The sequence below is a fragment of the Paralichthys olivaceus genome, chromosome 12 (assembly GCF_024713975.1).
Source record: "Paralichthys olivaceus isolate ysfri-2021 chromosome 12, ASM2471397v2, whole genome shotgun sequence".
In the NCBI taxonomy this organism is placed as follows: Eukaryota; Metazoa; Chordata; class Actinopteri; order Pleuronectiformes; family Paralichthyidae; genus Paralichthys; species Paralichthys olivaceus.
In genome coordinates, this window is record NC_091104.1 from 11102031 (window position 1) to 11118047 (window position 16017).

The 16017-nt window shown below is 46.1% G+C and overlaps 1 protein-coding gene across 10 annotated transcripts in view; it reads right to left on the bottom strand.

The window, feature by feature from the left end:
* meis2a (Meis homeobox 2a) overlaps positions 1 to 16017 on the bottom strand; it is an 85217-nt gene that overhangs the window by 29550 nt on the left and 39650 nt on the right. The gene's annotated exons all lie outside the window — the stretch shown is intronic.

Here is a 16017-nt window from a genome sequence, read left to right on the forward strand (position 1 = left end):
TCAGAAATAACTCCAATCAAATATAGGAATGACATTTTAATATGGATTCTGCATTGAGCTGGGGGTAAGATTGGCACATTTTAAATATCAAGTTGCCGTCGTTATTAACGTTACAATCGGCTCCTTTGACAAATGACAATGAGATTGAATGCACATCAGCATTACTGGGAGATCAAACAGATATGACAAATAAATCCAGTTGGGAGTTTTTCGAATCCATCACGAGTGTTTACTATGCACGGAGCAATATCTGGCTTTTAGCTGCAGTTCTCTGACAGATTTTTGTGATTTAAATGGATACGATTAATTACTTCTGTCTCCAGACATCAAATAGACTGACAATTGTCAATTAAAATAAAAAAGAAGTGCTTCAAATTTCCGTGGTGATGAAAGAATCAAATTTTCAAATCCATCACAAAAAACGGCAAAGAATTACACGTCTCGAATTACAATAATGAACTAGTCGCGTCAGAAATAGTTCCATTATTGTTTTCATATTTATCTCCATCAACTTCATCTCCATTTCCTCTCTCTTTCTTCCGATCCATCTCTCTCAGTCACTCTCAGATTTTTTGGGTGTTTAATTTTACCAGGAAATACACCACTTCCTGAGAACAGTCTGAAAACAAGCAAGAATACCACATGACTCAACCCTGCTGCTCCACATTTCTCTCACACACACACACACACACACACACACACACACACACACACACACACACAGATACAGCCAACTTATAAAGAGAACTCACATGATGCCAACCTACAAACTGCATGCACTGCATGCCAGCCCCTGATAACAGCAAATGAAAGTACATCCATATCTGCACCTTGCACAATCTGCATTCAGAACATACCACTACTCGCTTATTTCAGACTCCAGAGCTTCCGCAAAGTGTAAAGGCGTTCAGCAGACTGCCCTATTGACAGTAAAACAGTGATGATTGCAAATACAAGGCGGACTAGCGAGGCCCGCGGCATCTATTATAGAGCAAGAGGGCCCCCAGTCTGTCTGTCTGCCTCTCTGACTGACTGGCTGGCTGGCCGGTCAGTTGGCAGTGCATCAGTACTACTACTGCTGTTGCTGCCATGGCCCCCCACAACAATCGTTGGCTGGGCTCCTGAAGCCAGCTCCTGGATCCCAGCCAGCAGCCTGTTTGCTCTACACCATTAATTTATGTTCACTGGAGATGGTGCAAGGTTGTAGAGAAGCTCTACGGCATAACCGCTCTGCTCGTCTGCCAAGCTACAGTAACAGTAAAGCGGGTGAGGGGAGTCAGGAGGAAGGTGGGAGGGATGAACGTGGGGGTGAGGGTGAGGAAGGAGCCCTGGAGGATATGCGAGATATAGGCATCTGATTGTACCGAGCTCCACGAGGCTAAATAGCAATCACTCCCACACAATCCCAATGCACCTCCAGACTTAGAGGATCGACCAACGAGAGAAGAGAGAGATGTTTTTAGGAGAACGTTTACGAATGAAATTATGCATAATGGAATGGCAATGAAAAGATATCGCTTTCATCCAATAAAGAAAACAAAAAATGGAAGAGCTGTTGATTATCTGCGTAAAAATCTGCAAAATTCTCCCAAACAAGGATCAACTGAGCTCAACCCATAGTGTTAGCCAATAGTTGAGGACCTGGTCTTATTTGTGGCCTGCAGCCATAGAGATGTGCCTATTTAATCGTCAGATCGAGTTCATGGCTTCTTTTTCCACCACACGGCTGCCCCTCTGCTTTCAAGAGGAGGAATACGATCCCTCCATCCTTATAGCAGGGGCCTGCTCTCCTCTCAGTCTCTCCCTCTCTTTCTCCTTCTCCTGCCATACTCCTCACGGCCCCAGCAGCAATCCCTTTCTCACTATACACGGCTAACCCGTCTGGCCTCGTCTCATATCCTCTCCACTCCACCTCTCCTCCTCTCCTCTCGTCTCATCTAGTCGGCCTCTTTCAAAGTTTCCGCTCGAGCTTTAAGCCAGGTCCTAGAGGGCAGGAATTTGGCCTGGTTTTTCAGACCAGTCTTTTGGCTTTGTTGTGGTAACTGCCTGCTCAGGGGCACCCAGCTCTGTTCTGCTCTGCTCCCCAGCTCGCCTGATGTCAACACACAGCCATGCTCACCACTCGCTCTCGAGAAATCTTTAAAACATCTTGTAGCAGTGACTACAACTGAGCCAAAGGATCCTGCTCCCACAAAGGGTTTTGTTCCTATCAAATTTCAACATTTCCCTTTTTTTGTAATTCTCTACAAATGAATCTCCTGTTGGTTTGTCCTCAATGCTGTTCATGAGGGAGTTTTACAGCCTGTAAGCAGATCATTAGAGACCTGTTGTCCTTGTCAAAGCAGAAAATCCAGCCACTTTGCTTGCGTGGGAAAAAAAACTCATATCCACAACACTCATTGTATCAGAGAGAGCACAAGCTATAGCTTGAGAGAAGTAAATGAACTAAGCCTCTGAATAAACATCATCACTGGTTTGAATGACATATGTACACATTCTAAAAAGCAATGATTTCGACACAAATATGTGCACACACCTTTCTGTACATCTATCTTAGTGAGGACACTTATCGACATAATGCATTCCTTAGCTCCTCACCGTTAACTTAACCATCATAACCAAATGCCAAACCCTAATCTAAACCTAATACTAACCCTAAAACACTCAAACACACCTTTGAGAAAGTGGGAACTGGCCAAAATGTCCTCACTCCCCCAGAATGTCTTCACACCGTATAAGGTCTATGCTTAAAATGGTCCTCACAAAAATATACACACACATTTTACACTTTTTTTTACTTCCTATTATTTCCAATTAGCGGGAAAAAATCAGTTTATTTTATTATTTTAATTCACCAAAACAAACAAACTTCATATATACTTAAATAATAGTGTTAAGCATCAAATATATTACGTTATAGACACCTTTGAGGTATACTGAAGCTTACAAGCCACTCCAAAGAAGTACTGGGAAAGCACAGGGGACCAAACGGAAAACAGTAAAGCACTTACAACCTCGAGCCTGATGATAAAGTCTGTTGGGAAAAGGACTTAATATTAACATACAGGGTCTCTTTAGGTTTATCCTCTGTCTCCATTGTGTTCTGTAGACTTTGTTTAACTTCCTAAGTCACAGTAAAGTGGGGCTGATCTTCAATTGAAATGGTAACAGATTAATTTGCAGAGAGATGGACAGACAGGGCGCAGAGAGAGAGGGAGAGAAAGGGGGTTTGTTCACTCTTCAAATAGCAGCTTCTGAGAGTTTCCACTTGACGGTTCTCCCTTTCATTGTGCATTAAGTTAATGAGCATAAGTATTCAAATACACAACCAAGACCTCTTTTAGCGCTCTCCCTCTCTCTTTCTAGTCTCTTGCTCTCTGCCTCTTTAAGACTCAGCGTTCTCCAGAGAAAGGCCAGTGCTTTCTAATAGCGAGCCTGTAGGCACGACTACAAGAGCACAACCACTTACAGAGGACAAACAAGAAACCCCCCAGGGGCCAGCTACGGAATGTCAAGCCAATTTGGGAGATATCATAGGACATTTGTAATGTCAACTTTTTGTTTTCAGGTCAAAAAATCAAAGGCAAACATGTTGGGCAACATTTGTCCATTACAGTGCAGGCAGAAACACCCCCCCTCCTCCCCCTCCCCCGCTAGAAAACAGCTGCAGGGGACACTTCCTGTTTGCTAATGATGCTAAATGTGTTCAAGTCAACCATGTCAAATTTTCTCTCCCTCTGAATGGACAGCTGGGGTGGAAGGAAAGGTTTTCTCTCGTCTCTGTCAGCGTCTCCCTTTTTCCTCTCCATCCTCCGCTGGTGAGAGACGCTCTCAGGCCCCTGACAGACAGACAGACACTTCAGATCACGTCCCTGTCAGTGAGACAGGGGAGCAGGGCTGATGGTAACCATAGGTGCATTCATTTGAGATCACAAGTGCTTCCATGGAACAAAGCCAACTAAACTCTGATCAGTCAGCACCCGTCCCTACCTGTTGTGTCTGTTCTCTTTTTACTGAATGCTGTTTTTTTGCCTTTCAGGAGTGCACATCTTCCGAGCTCTCTTTTCATCTACAGGGGCGTACGAGTCAAGGAGACATCTCCTGTCATTGCTCAACACCAAGGGGCGGCTGTCTGCATGTGACTGTGTGGACTGACAAATGTCCCGAGGATCTTTCACTTTCTTAATTTTGCTCAAAGGGGAGACGACATGTGATGGGAGTTAAAACGCCTTTATGAGGTGCTGCCGCCACAGAGAAGAGAAGATATAGCTTTTAGGCCTGGTTAATAGCAGCCAATCTTTAAGTGCATTCTTCCATTCTCTCTCCTGCTCCTTCTCTCCTTGTAGTGCTCTTAGGCTCAATCCTGCCCGGGGGCCGAGGTGACCTTTGACCTGGCAGGCCTGCCTAGCTACAGCCCTCTCGTTTGTTAGGGGCTTTATCCACTGACAAAGCAGGCAGGAAGTTGGCAGCCACCCAGCAGCCCCATGGGAGGATGACCATCAGCTAGCTCAGCTTACCGCTTATTACAGGATGGTGGGGAGCATGTGTGTTTGTGTGTGTGTGTGTGTGTGTGTGTGCTCACATATACTGTATATGTGCATGCATGCGTATTTATAAACACAATTGTGCATGTGCAACTGCGGGTGTGTTTGGCTTCAGCAGCGTACTTGTGTTTGCGTGTGTGGAAGAGCGACAAAGTCAAAATGTGGCTGACCTTTTTTTTTTTTTGTGCTGACAATTTTTGTACTTCTCTAGTTAATGACACGCAAAGAATATGCCTGGAAGCTGCAAATGTCCCTGTCTGCGAGCTAACCCGATCAGCTACGCATGTTAGCAACAATCAGGCAACCTTCCAGCCGCTGGACTCAGGGGACCCCAGCACACTTCACTCTCCCTCTCTCTTTTCCTCTTTCCCTCCTCCTCCTCTCTGCAGCCTGCTCATCAGAGCGCTCAGAACAGCTCACTAAAACATTAGATCATAAGACACTCCAGTTTCACTCTCGCCACTCCATAAAAGTCAGGTAATTCATACTTCATTTATATACCTTCCCATTAATAAAGCTGATGAACTTTTACTCCTTAAATCTAATGGGCCATTTTGCCGTGACTGCCAGCGCTTGTCGTTTTCTCTGTCTCTCCGTCTGCCTCTCCTCTTCCTGCTACTTCACAAGCTAAAGCTCCAGATCCAGAGTCGCCCGGACGCTGCTGCCATACAACGTTTTTATGGGTGAAGAGAGAAAGAGAAGGATTTGGGAGATTTTTGAGGCTTTTGACTGACCTCCGCCTCAGACAAGCAGTGACACGTACCGTATGGTGGATGGATTTGTTGTCTGTAGTGCTCTCTCTCCCAATCTCTTTCACTGTTTCCCTCTACCTCTCTCTATCTGGGTGCAACGCAAGGTCATTGACCTCCGGGCCTAAAGCAAGGCATGATGGCTCCCTGGCTCGGAGGCTGTTGACAAGCGTCTGTGTTCTTTTCAACAACTCGTTGAACCACCCCCCTACTCCTTCCCTTCGCAGGAATGTAACACAACCGCTCACTGAGGTAACCCAAGTCCCTCCCCTCTCCCATCCTTCATTTACAGAAAGAGAAAGAGACAGGGAGAGAGAAAGAGAGCGAGAGCAAGACCAACTGGGGGTGTTAGACAGCTGTCCACCCCGTCTCCCCATCTAACTCTTGCTCCCTCTCCATTTCTCGTCCTCTCTTTAGATTTGCTTCTAGCCCAGTGCCTTTGGAATAATTAATGATGCAATTGAGCCAGGGAGAGGACTCTGACCAGCGGGGGCTGTTCCTGAATGCCTGGGTAGCTGTTTTATGGGGGACCGGAAAATAGAAAAGAGAGAAAGACACAGAGAGACAGATAGGCAGAGGAAGAGAAAGACATAAAACAGTCAAGACAGTGAGAGAAAGAGATTGTTAATAGTCTGTTCCCCAACAAGCCTTAAACCAGTCTTCCTCTCTGTTTTCGTCCCCTCTAGTCTAATCCTCCATCCCCATCCCCATCCCCCTCTCCTCCATCCTGATGGTGGGATTGGGGGGCCTGACCTGTCTGGTGATTGATGGTAATGTCTCAGGAAGTCATTTTCCCCGACAGCACCCCGCCGCCTTTCACCAAGCCTGGTGCAGAGGTGAACCCATCACATGGGCGCTTTTAACTCTTTGCTCACTCGCCGCCCAGGTCTCCCCTGTAGATTCTCTCTCTCACACTGCAGAGCGTCTTAGGGGTGGGAAAGTTGATGCTACAGATTTATCTTGTCAGATAAACAGGATTTAAAAAGTTTGTGTGAATCACGAAAACAAGGGTTTCCTGACAACAAAAAAAAAAAATGCAGGCCATCTTGAAGTGGATCTGCCAAGTGGCCCCTAATTCAGGTTGCTGGGGATGGATCCCCACGACTCCATTACTGTCAGCGCTTACCACCTCCATTATGGCAATTAGGACGTGGTTCCAACACTAGGAATGCTTTGCTATGCGCTGCAATTGCTAACATCTGCTCCATGTGTCAGAGATAGAGTTGTCTTTTCTTAGACGCATATCTTTTGTACAGTCACACTCTCTTCTCCTGCCTCTTCAAAACTGCTCTCCACATTTATTTTCTTAATTCGATTCAAACTGTGCCTTAAAGAGATCCCTCTCTGTTTGAGTCCAAATAACCGAAAATGATCCGTGAAGAGCCTTGCGGTTCCCATTTTCAATAGGCTTCATTAGTTTTTAATATCTAGCCAAGGAAAGGAGGGGAAAATAGCATGAAGATAATCAATGGAAAGGGGCTGGTAGCCTATTAATCTCCCCCAAAGGATTGTGGGTTAATACACGCTCTTGCATAGGCAAACATGGCTGTGTGGTGAACACATCTGTCTGCCTGAATGGGCTACTTAATGAAACAGCCAGCGTTTGGCTGCTGAGATGGATGTCGTTCCCCCAGTGAAAAATGAGTTCCCTCTCCCACTATGCCGTGGCAGAGCCACACATGATAGGGCTCCATTCAATTCACTGGAGACCCGACTGTGTCCCTGTGTGAGAGCAACTTAAACAATGAGGGTGCCGGGCTGGACAGGCAACGCATGGCCACCGGAGCACGTCCTCATGGAGATCATATCAGGAAATCCTAATGTGAACAAGGCTCTGACTGATCTGGGAATGAGAGAAGACAGAAAGACGAGAAGAGACACAGTACAGTAGACAGATAAAGAAGAACAAGAGAGGAGAGAAATAAAGGCTGAGCCGCCTGGGATCGATAAGCAGTCTTAATGTGTTTGAGTGACAGTGTTTGTGTGTGAATAGCAGATTTGTGTGTGCATGCATGTGCAAGCATTCTCGCCTATCTGCGAGGACATGTACGTATGTTAGTGTGTGTGTGTGTGTGTGTGTGTGCACGTGTGTCAGACAGTGTCAGAGGTGACCCCTGGTCAGGGAGTCCTGTAACAGGAGCTCACCTCCGGTTCTGCAAGCTCTCCTCTCAGTGTGCTAAACAGCCACCTGAAGACAGGATTAGCCATTGTGACCCGGCCCCAGAGGTAACCGAGATACACCTCCGGGGGCAGACATGAAACACACACTGTCACGTGTTGCAGACACACAGCCAGGTGGGGAGAGACAGGTTCAGAGGCAGATAGAGGTTTTAAAAAAAAAAAGTATTAAAATGGAGACAGGAAGGGACAGGTGGTGCTGGGGATTGTAAGTGCAAACAGGACACCTATAAGAGGATGAATGTGAGCAGGCTACAGTATAATGACAAACAAGCTAAGGTGAAGGTGTTTGCTGTTTACCGTCTAGTAAAAACAAAGCATCAGAGCATAAGAGGATTGGGCGACCTAACCCGGTACCTTGGGGTAACTGAGATTTGTGTCTGAGCAAAAATTGATGCCTGTCAGCCTGTCTATGACTCAACTCTGACAGCATGCATGCATGTGTGTTTCTGTGTGCACATACAAGCATGCGTGCTGTGCTGTGACAAATGAGTGGTGCTTAATTTGAGACTGATTATGCGGGCTGCGGGTGCCCTAAACCCCTTTGAACTAGTAATTGCCGCTGGTTTCAGTAATGAACATTAAGGAGGATTCAGAAACGTGTGGCTAATTACACATTTGCCCCCCTTCTTCATTTCTTCATCTTCATGCTGGATGAAAAAAAGGGAAGGAAAAGGAGGAGGAGCAGGAGTGGTAGTAGGAGGATGAGAGCCAAGGAGGAGGTTCTGGGTTGGGAGGCATACACTGCTGTTGTCGCCCTCTTTATCTAAATAATTGTACAAGCTGGTTTATGGGCTTTAGAGAGGTGCTTTGTATGTCAGTCGCTGCAGCCTGGGGGATTTGGGGGACTGGCTTTCCCCCACAATCAATATTCAGAGAGATTCACATCTGGAGCCAAGGCCTGCTCTGCTTAGATTTGGATTTATACATTTATTTATTTATTTATTTGATTTTCTTTCTTTGGCTCTCTTCTTCCTCTATCCATCTGTTTTTTCTTATCAGCTTTTTTTTTATACAGGGGTTGGTATCCATCACACATGCTTATATATAGAGAGCTTTACATGATCTTCAGTGTAATGCAGCTGCAAAGAAAATAAGAGCTCTGACATGAACTAGGTCTACTCTATCTGCCGAGCAGACCCTGACAACACATGGCTCAATATATATGCTAGGCAGAGCTGCTTGAGCAATGGAGCATTCTGGGTAAATGGCTGCGGTGCAGGGAGGGTCCACTGAGGCTAGTGGAGGGGGAAGAGCCGGGTAAAGCAGTAACAAATTGACCCGCTCAGCCTCAGGCTTTGATGTGGACTGGGCTCTCTCTTAAAAACCAGTCCATATGTTCAGAGAGGGAAAAGAGAGGATATCAATGGGGGAAAAAAATGAAAAGGTGAGGAAGTGGGGGGAAGAGGTGAGAACAAGAGACATGGCTCCCAGTTATAAGGACCCCACTGTGCAGGAATCCCACTGCCTGCCCCTGGACTGAGCACTGGGCAAAACAAAAGCATGCATTGGAGAAGAGCGAAGGAGGGGAGCGAAAAAAAAAAAATTACACAAAATGGCAGGAGTGGGATTTGATGCAGCCAAAGTCCCATGACAAACCAAACAGTGCAACACAAGGTCTGTTTTTGATTCCATGCCCCCCTCCCTTTTTCAGCCTGGTTTGCCGTTTCAATGCTTGTGCTGCTCCGTTTCCCCCTTTTGCATTTTCTCCTCTCGGTGTGATATGAATATCAAAGCAACGTTGGGGCAGCTCGGAGGCCTGCAGCAGAATCTCATTGGCCTCCGTGGTCCCCGGCATGCAGCAGCAGCAGCCACCGTTCTCGCAGCTCTCGCCACAACCCCGCAATCAACCCGTGGGGAGATGAGGCTAGCCTGCAGGGCGGTACCCCTGGATGGGAAGGAGTAATTTAAGGAAACCAGCTCTAAGATGTGAAACCAAAATCCTCTTATACATTTTGTTATGAGTAAGATAACCCTGAAAGTATAGAAAATGGAGAATGGCAGAGAATCTGCTACCACCATCTTAATAACCCTGCTTTTCCACCAGGGGCATGTATGCTATCACAGACTACCTCGCAGAGTCCCTGATTACACATGACGTCATTCAGCCCTATTTCCCATAGAGTCAGCTCAGGCGGGTCCCAGCCAGGGGATCAATGTTATGACTACAGCAGTGGATTGCGCCGCTGTGCTGTGCTGGGGCCTATTCTCAGTGGAGCGTAGGGCCTTTAAGAAGTCTCCTCAGCTTTGTGCATGTGTGTTCTAGGGAGGGTCTCTCACTCTCAGAGCTGTGAGTGTATAAATCCCACTGCCCTCCACGGGCCCAGCTCTGTATGTACTCTGCTGCGGTCAGGGTATGTGCAGTCACCTCTGCAGGGGCCACTGAAACTCCTGCTGCGTCTTCCAGGGGGACCCCCATATACTCAAACCTAATTTAAAGAAATGCACATTGCATCACAATTCAGATATCACTCTTTTATTTGTTGTTGTCTTACTGGAGAATATGATGCAGGCTGCTGTTCTTTTTTTTCTATTTGGCAAACACCGTGCAGTTTCACACAGCTTAATCACCTCCATGCAGTTGGGAGCATGTCGTAAACAGTCCCTTTGCGAAAGCACTCATTTCTGCTACTTCATTTAACAACCTGCATTAAGATGCAAACAGCAGGGATGAAAATTAAGACTGAGGGAGGGAAGAGGAAGGAAGAGCGAGGTGGAAGGAGGAGCAGCGGTGGGGTTACACAGTTATCCATGCATTTCCACACGCACAATAACATGATGCTCATTTGGAGGATAAGCCAGCCCATGGGAGCGGAAAAGTTAAAATAAGAACTGGAAACATGCCTGCTCCTTTCACAAGCATGTCTTAGTTTATGCAAGGTTAATGTGCCAAGCTTTATAAAAACCACGTTGGCTGTGAAGTGGAACTACGACTGATCTGGACTTGGGGGCAAAGTGTAAAGGTCTGATGATGCTGTGTGAAACAAATTAGGGTTTATTGTATTCTAATTCAGCACTAAAGCTCTGGAGAGGCTACCAACTGCACCACACACTGTAAACAATGCCTGTGTGAGTTCAGTAGCGACAAGCTAACAGAAGGCTGCTCCGCAATGAGACGGCAAAGTTGATGCGGCCTGTCATATAATTATACAGCCTGTGAAAATGGGAAGTCACTGGATCCCCCTTCTTAACTTACATTCGGTTTTCTGTGCGCTCAACCAATAAAAAGCATCTTGTTGACACGTAGGGGCAATTCGTTAATGAGCGCTGACGAGGAAGGTGAAATAAAAGTGAGATGAAGGATTTCTTGAGAATAATTCCAGAGGGTTTGTGTTTAAGTGTTTTTCCATGTGAGGTCCGTCCATGTCAGGGCAGCTCCTCTTTGGAAGAACAGATGGCAGACTGGCTTGTGTCTCTTCCCCAGGGTGGCTGAGCAGCCAACGCTACAACACAGCAACAAGACAATAGCTAGACACCAAACCTCACCCCCACCCCTCCTTAGATCTCCTCCGCAGTCATTATCAGTCACTTTCAATGACTCTGCTTAACATCTCCAAACTATCCTGTCATATGTCACTTACATCTGTTTTGCAAACACACACACAAAGCAGTGGCTATTGTCACAAAAGCAACATGATGACTCTTTTTTTTTCTTCCTGATAGTCACACATTTGGGCAGTGGCAGTGAACCAAACTGTCGCCCGGGTTGCCACGGGTGACTGGAGAGCTGACTTTTGGGCTCCGAGGCAAACGAGCACATGACAGATTAGTGTGTGGGCCTCCTCCAGGCTTCCACCTCTGTGACCCTTAGGAGCCCCCTCTTTACCCCCTCCTCACCCCTGCTCTTACCCACTAAACACCCCCTTGCAGCCTCCTCCTTTGTCTCAACCGCCTCTTCATCGAAATTCACACAATAACACAAGGAGGTGAAAAGCAAACAGGCTTTGAATGTGCAACACTGAAACATAGAACGAATAAGCAACTTCTTTTATGATTTTTCGGACTTTTAAAAAGTTTATGAACACCATTTCCAAACATGTGAAATCCAAATAAGTCAAAAATGTAATTACACTACATGACTTGTATTAAACTGAGCAAAAATACATTTTCAAAAGTACTGTGCTACTCTGGAAAGAGGAGGACGGCAGCGGGAAATATGGAATAAACAGCTCTCAGCGGTGCGACGTAACAGGAGGAAGGGCCTGGTATTTCAAACTGTTTGCAGATGTGTGTCTCCACCAGTTAAATGCTGCTTGTACTGGAACAACACACACGGATTAGAAGGACTAGAGGAGCTTAAACAAAACTGGGGACACTACAGGGCCGACTGTTTAGTCTACACAAACAACATGCCCTCTCCTTTTCGAAGGGATCGACTTGTACACTTGTTTATCATATGCGACAAACATCCGTTGTCATGGTTCGGCCTCGCCTGCGCCCATGTCTTGTGAATGACCCTAGTTGGCTCTTTTATGTGTGTCTATAAAGGGCGGTCGAGAGAGCAGCTCCCATAGGAGGACTCGACCTGACGATGACACCCTGTTGTCATGGAGACTAATGCTATGTTGGGCTTGGATTGGGAGTGAGTGTGTGTGTGTGGGGCAGAGGGGTGGGGGGTATGGCTAGTGTATCTAATGATGTTTGCTGCACAACGCACGCAAAGTGGGATGTGCCATCGCTCAGGTTTACATCTGTATTTACAATTTTCATTTTATCGGATCACTCAAGAAGTATTGTTGTCACACTATGAAGGGTACAAAAAAAGATGTATTGTAACAATTAATAACTACTGTGTATTTAAAAACCAAAAAGGCGACATAAGCATTTCTTATCTGAACATATAGTTCTACTGCTGAACAGTCCAAAGGACCAAGGGGTATATCACTTCCCTTTCAAGGAGCCCAGGGGACCAATACACCTGGCTTAGCAGCTTAACAGCATTTCCCCAAACACCCAAGCCAAAGGGTGGCCCGGCACAAAATCTGAGACGCTTGATGCTTTGAGAGGGCTACCTACTTACCCGTCTGACTGACCACTCTCCCTCTCGCTCTCTCTCACCAATCCCTCCCTCCTTCGGGCTCACACAAACACACGTGTGCTCCCAACTGGCCCAGTTTGCTCCTGAGGTCCCTTATTTATTTTCTTAGGTGTTTGAGGGTTTACACTAGTCAAAAGACAAGGCCAGGGCCCAGAGTGGTATCTTTGTATCTGAGTGCTTCCTGTTTTCATTGCGAGGCCGACCCTTGTCTTTACAGGGGTGAGTAAGGGCTAGCGGGGGGCTGGCAGGGGGCGAGAGGGAAGGAAGGCCGGGGGCACCAAGGGGCTAATTGTAGTTTTTCAAGTTTGCTTTTGACAAACAAAAGGCCATCACCTTTTACAATAATTAGAAAAAAAACTCCCATCACTGCCTCTCGATATCTCTCTTTCTCCTTGCCCCCTGATCATTTCCTTTCTGCTATCTTCCACCGCCTCTATCTTCCTATCCATCTCTCACTTCCTCCCCCGAACTCTGCAGCCGATGCTTTTTGAAGCGCAGCAGAACATTTTACCTCTAACAGTGAAGTTTACCTTTCTGATAACATAATCTCCCTGTCGTATTGAAAAGCTTATACCAACACTCTGGGATTTCCCTTCCACTAATGTGGCTGGAAGACATCCAGAAACTCATGGAGATGGAGGGAGGGAGGGGGTATTAGTGAGAGAGAAGGAGTGGGTCGGAGGGAGTGGAGAGACGGTCTGACCCTTTACTGCCAGCTAACACCAGCTGATCTGTCCAGCCGCTTGGCATATGGGGCATCTGAGGCCGCCAGATAACAGGCTCTCTAGTTCACAGGCATATGGCCTCAATATCAGATAAGTCAGAGTTCTCGCAGCCTCTTCATGTAGTAACCTTGGAGTTTGCATCATGTTTATGGCACCAACAACTATTTCTATGTCCCAAACAAATAGTGGAGTTTATGGTAAATATGAGTTGAAATAACTTTCTTAGTGTCTGTGACTATCCTGACGAAAACCATCCTGCGATTTCTCTCAAGAGGGTGTGAGGTCGGGTGTGAGGCGAGGGGAGGGTGGGAGGGGGCAGTGGGGGAGAGGGCAATTTTGTTATACTGAATCCAAAAGCCAACAGTTGTTACTATTGGCCCGTGTTGTTTTTCCGCATCTGAAGGGGGGTCCTATCCTTTTGAGCTTTTCAGGGGACGTGACAATGGATGGATGTTGAGAACATATGTAGGGAGACCCCCGTGGCTCATGGAAGAGGAGCTCCATGCTGGCCCCGCCGTTTGAGAAAATGCAAGGCCACTCCTTTCACTCCTCACCTCTCAGTTAATGAATGCGTGAATGGCAGAATGCCGCTATAGGCCATTCAGGGGCCAAAGTCCCCAAGAATTCATCCTTACACAAACGCATCCAGCATTGGCAAATACATTTGCTTAACAAATTAAAAGAAAGGAGAAAGGCTAATGGGCGCGTGAGTGTGTATGTGTGCGTGCATGCTTGTGTGTGTGAGAGAGTTTATGGGTGGGAGAACTGGATGGTGAGAAGAGAAGGGGGATAATTCAATTAGTCCTCTTCCTCAGTGGAGAAATGAAGGCAGGTTAAAAGGGAGGGATTATTATTTGTACAAGACTGGCCAGGACTTTGCACAAAAGAAACAAATAAAGATCGGAGAGAACATCTATAAGCAGGGGACGTGATAAAGGAGAGGGTCAAAGAAAAGGAGGGCCTTGAAAGCTCCTCTACGTCTAAATTAACCAGCACTCTGAAAAATGCGCCTGTGCCCAACTTTCTGCTTCCCCACAGCTCCTCCTTTCCTTTCCACTCTTTCAATTCAATTTTAAAACAATTCAAAAGAAAATTGTTGGCGACTCTTCCAAATGCTCTGTATGCGTCATTCTCCCTTATTTTTCTCCATGAGCCTTTACAGAGAGGGGAGCGCTGGAGCTTTGTGAGGCTTTCACCAGGAGAGAATCCAAATCACGAGAAAACTTCCACTGTAAACTCACATAAGGTGTGTTTATGTGCACGCGAATATGAACATGCAGTAAATGCCATTCAAAATAAACCATTTAGGCTTTTTTGTTTGTTCCCTTTATACACAAACATGGTATTCCACTGTGAGCTCGGTGAAGGAAAAAGACCTAAAGCAGGGAGAGAATCGAAACCCTCCCGCAGTCAGCCTCTGAATGAAGCTTGTGTGTGTACGTTTTTGGTGAGAGGTCTCCAGTCAGGGAGCGGTGGAGCTGTGAACAGCTGTGAAGTCATTTTGATAATGATGAGAATAATAAGCATGCAGACTGGCGTGGTGGAGCCGCTAAGGCCTGCGAGGCTCAGGGCTTTGCTATTGCAGCTTCACTGCTCCTGAATAGATAAAAGTGATTAAAGCACTCCTGATTATCCCTGACCAATATGTAATGGATTTACAGCCCTTTCAATTAGGCCGTATTTGCTGGCCACTCATTATTTGGGCTTTTGGTTAGATAATCAGGGTACAGGGGCTTTGGGAAGGGGAGTGGGCACTGTTTGCTGGCGTGGGGAGGGGTACAGGGTGCACAAGGGGGCTCCTGACCCTCTTAAATGTGTGGATGGACCCATACGGCTGGAGCTCTACACTAAGTCACCCCTCTACTCTCTCTTTCTTTCTCTCTCCTTCTACTTCTCCCTTCCCCCCGCACTGTCCCTCCATCCCTGGGACAGGGAGTCACGTGCTCCGAGAGCAGCTTATGTGTCCTAGTGCGGCCACCTCCTCCTGAAATCTGACCTGCATTGCAAAATCAATACAGACTGATGTTCTGATAATGTCCTGACAATAGAGGAGGGTGGTGGTGGTGGTGGGGGCATGTGGTCCAACCCCCCTTTAACACTTGACAGATACACAGAAAAACAGACTGACACATACAGACAACAGCAAAGTAAAGAGCATTTCGTGTATGTTTGATTTACTGTGGCATCTGAATATTAAATCCAATTTGGATTTGGTAGAGCTGTGTGACTGCACTGTTTGGAGTTTCCTCTCAGCTATAAAGATATATTCTATTAGCACGCACCACCTCAACCTCAAGTAAGAGCTGGCATATCACAAAATCAACCGGATTTAGACGTATGAAACTGATCTTTACTCGTTCCAATGAAAGAATTGAAAGAGTGACATAGCTGTAAACCCACATTTCTGCCCCCTTAACCAGCAATACACCAAAAAAAAGAAAAATTTGGACCAATATTTTAAATAGTTAAGTTTTACTTTAGAACAGTTTGTTCAACTTTAAGTAAACAAGTAATACTAACACAATTGCTTACATTAATGTAAAAAAAATGATTTACTTGTTTTTAATCTAGGAGTTATGGTAAAAATGAATGAAAAAACAAACATATTTGACATCATGTGATCAGGTATAAAGACATTTCAAAAATCTGTGCATGTTTCCACACCTTTACTAACACGATCGTTCTTTGTCTCAATCTGCCACAGAAAAAACACCTCCAACACCAAAAACAGGCCACACTTCTCATACTGGACTACATTGTCGTAAATTGTTGGGCTGTCTACC